The 3,621-nt window shown below is 36.2% G+C and overlaps 1 long non-coding RNA gene across 1 annotated transcript; it reads left to right on the top strand.

Moving 5' to 3' along the window:
• Positions 1-1,265: 1,265 nt before the first annotated feature.
• On the top strand, positions 1,266-2,294 carry LOC137738266 (uncharacterized). Its single transcript, XR_011068877.1, has 2 exons — positions 1,266-1,316; positions 1,749-2,294. It is a non-coding gene; the product is annotated as an uncharacterized lncRNA (long non-coding RNA).
• The last annotated feature ends 1,327 nt before the right edge of the window (positions 2,295-3,621 follow it).

The raw sequence follows: 3,621 nt of genomic DNA, 5'->3' as shown, positions 1-3,621 counted from the left end.
TTGATGATGAGTTGAGTTTATGACACATTAATTTTGTTGGACTTGTGGGGGTTAAGTTCTTTTAATAGCCCTAGAGCCTTAAGGGTATGGCTGGTACTTTAAAACATTGTTTCCATGTTTTGGAGCTGGGCTTTAGTTGTTTTTATATTTTTGTCTCTCATTGGAATGTTTAAAAACCTTAAAATATAGTGAAAGTTTTTGTCTCTCTATATAAAACTCCCTAAAATTTTGTTTCAACAATTTCTTTTTAATAAATACAACCATTTAAAGCTTTACATAAATAAAAAAAATGATAATATTTGACAACTTGGTTAGATAAACATAAAATTTGACATAAGACTTCGGATTGTCACATCAACCATCAATTGTAATTTGACTCTAATAATTTGACATTTCCATTGGCGATGGTCTAATAACAAGTGATAGATTGCTTTGGTAGAGACGTTTTTATCTTCATCCCACTATGTCTCGAGTCCAAAAGCTCCTTGCTCCCTTTACTATAGATTAGAAATGTATGGGAAAGAAAAAAAAAACAGACAAAATGAAATCAAGATGCCACTATAACATATTTTTCTGCTATGATAGATTGCTTTGGTAGAGACGTTTTTCTCTTCATCCCATTATAGGCATGTAAATTTCGTTGCATACAAATGTTGCATCACAAAGCTCCACGTGGCATATGACTCATCACAAATGGACAAGCCATCAATGACATGTGATACAAATCAAGCAAAGGAAGTGTAAAACATTCCCAAAATTCGGCAAAATGGAGAAAATCCCCCTTAAAATCGGTAAGGGGCCCAAAATCTCTCAAAACTGGAAGAAAGCCGAAGCATCTTCACAAAATAAGCAAGAATTGAAGATTGCTCACAAATAGGTAACAAGGTCTATAAATTTCGCCCAATATGAGGAATGTGGCTGAAATTAAGACTTCGGCCAATATGAGGAAGGTGGCTGAAATTAAGACACAAAACATGCCTAAATTCTCCCATGGATGAATCAAGACACAAATCAAGGCCAAATCCATCCAAAGGCATGGCTTTGGAAGTCTATAAATACAAGGATCCAAGACACACATTGAGGATCGAAAAATTACACATTCAGAAGAACCTCTCAAATCTTTGAAGACTAATATGCTGCCAAAGCTCTCTTCAAAGAACGTACAACCAAAGACGAAGCTTTCTGTCGACCAAAGCCGAAGCACTCCTTGAAGAATCAACAAGCACCTGTGTCGATTCCTTCAAGACTTAGTTGCAAGCTCAAAACTTGACTACATGCTCAAGAAGGGATGGATCCCTTGCCTCGAATTCGATGAGGTTAGTTGATTTACAAAGTTTAGATGCTCTTCTTTGTTCTTAACAAACAAATAAATCGGATTTTAACTTCTCTTCTGTGCATTAAACTATGTACTACAACTTGCATCTCTACCTCCATGGCGTATGATTGAATGACACTATGTAGTACAACATGTTATTTGACAAAATTAAGTAATTGAATAGTTTTATCGGGTTGCTGTGTAATATGAATGACACTAACGCCAGATTGGACTATTTAATCCAATCCAGCATCATATCCGACGCGCTAAATATGCGCTGTATTTCGACTAATATGATCAGTCATGTTTGAACTATACATTTGACTAGCAAGGTTAACTTCTCCATGATAATCCTGGGTAGATCGCTAATTAAGCAATAAACTTTTGGGGTTTATCTCATAACATTAACATTTGATTTTTGCAAATATGGAAGGTTGGGTATGTTTACAGGGAGAATAGCCAGATGCCAGGGTATTATGATGGGAGATACTGGACATTGTGGAAGCTGCCCATGTTTGGTTGTATTGATCCGTCGCTAGTTCTCAATGAAATCCAGCAATGCAAAACAGAATACCCGAATGCTTATATTCGCTGCATGGCATTCGACAACGTCAACCAGGGTCAGTGCATGGCCTTTATCATTCAGAAGCCAACAGCTACTGCTGCCGCGGCCACCACCACCACCGCCGACGCTTAATGGCAAGATTCGTCTATAGAAGTTTGGAGAAAATCGACTTTTCATCTTCACATCGTTGGTGTTTTCCTCTGTAATTTCTGTGGTATGTATGCATAAGGAAGGTTATGGTTTATGCTGCTCCCTGTTTTGGGAAGATAATTAGTAACTGAGTTAAAATAAACACCTTTTCTTATCTGGTTTGTCTGTAATCTACATCAGCAGCCCATGGTTTTGAATGAAGATCCTCTCTGGATCCTCTTTGTGAGTTAAAATAAACAGCTTTTCTTATCTGGTTTGTATGTACTCTACATCAGCAGCCCATGGTTTTGAATGAAGATCCTCTCTGGATCCTCTTTGTGAGTTAAAATAAACAGCTTTTCTTATCTGGTTTGTATGTACTCTACATCAGCAGCCTATGGTTTTGAATGAAGATCCTCTCCGGATCCTTTTTGTGAGTTAAAATAAACAGCTTTTCTTATCTGGTTTGTATGTAATCCACATCAGCAGCCTATGGTTTTGAATGAAGATCCTCTCTGGATCCTCTTTGTGAGGATCTTAAGGATCTTTAAATCATATTCGTTCATCGTACATCGTGTGATTAAAAATCATTTTAAATACTTTTATTTAAAATTAAATATAAATACTACTTGAAGATAATTGACCGCACAATGTACTAAAAACATACATGATTTGAGGATTTTCAAGATCTTTTATTTAAAATTAAATATTAATAGTACGTGAAGATAATTGATCGCATGATGTATAATGAATATACACGATGTGCGGATTTTTAAGATTCTCAGAAAGAGGGTTTGAAGAGGATCCTCATTTCATGGTTTTTAGCTTTCCTTAGTTTTGGTGGGACCAAGGGATTAGAATTCCCACTAATTTGGTTATATTTGCATTTTTTATTTGAATGAACAACTATCATTCATCAGATAATTTATAACATATAAATAAAAACTTCTAAGAAAATCTTCAAAAGGGATATCAAATCCGAAGTGGAGATATGATTGCATATTTGATATAAAAAATCCTTCTAGCCGAAGTGTTATTTGCTGACTGGATTTGAAGCCTTTGTGTTTAGGAGTCAAATTTGACATCAGTGTTAAATTTATTTTTAATTAGTTTAATGGTGGGTCTCTTATTTCACTAACATTTCAACCCATAAAATTTCAGAAAATTACACAGGGTATACTTTTAATACTTAATTGTATATGGAGACAACACTTTTTAAACATTTCAAGGAGAAACAAAAATTAATACATGTAAAATATGACATCATTGCCTTTTTTTTTTAAGTTACAAAAATACTGTCACATCCCGGGCTCAACTCTGCCATAGCACGATATTGTCCGCTTTTGGCCTTGACCACGCCCACACTGTTTTGTTTCTAGGAACTCACACGAGAACTTCCCAATGGGTCACCCATCTTGGGAAGCTCTCGTGTGAACTCGCTTAACTTCGGAGTTTCGATGGAACCAGAAGCAGTGAGCTCCCAAAAGGCCTTGTGTTAGGTAGAGATGAGAATATACATATAAGGCTTACAAGATCCATTCCCCTGGGCGATGTGGGATGTTACAATCCACCCCTGCACACTTCCGGCCAGGGATTGGCTCTGATACCAAAT

Source organism: Pyrus communis, chromosome 6 (assembly GCF_963583255.1).
Source record: "Pyrus communis chromosome 6, drPyrComm1.1, whole genome shotgun sequence".
NCBI classification, from domain to species: domain Eukaryota; kingdom Viridiplantae; phylum Streptophyta; class Magnoliopsida; order Rosales; family Rosaceae; genus Pyrus; species Pyrus communis.
The sequence above is the reverse complement of the archived record's forward strand: the minus strand, read 5'-3'. Positions and strand labels throughout refer to the sequence as shown.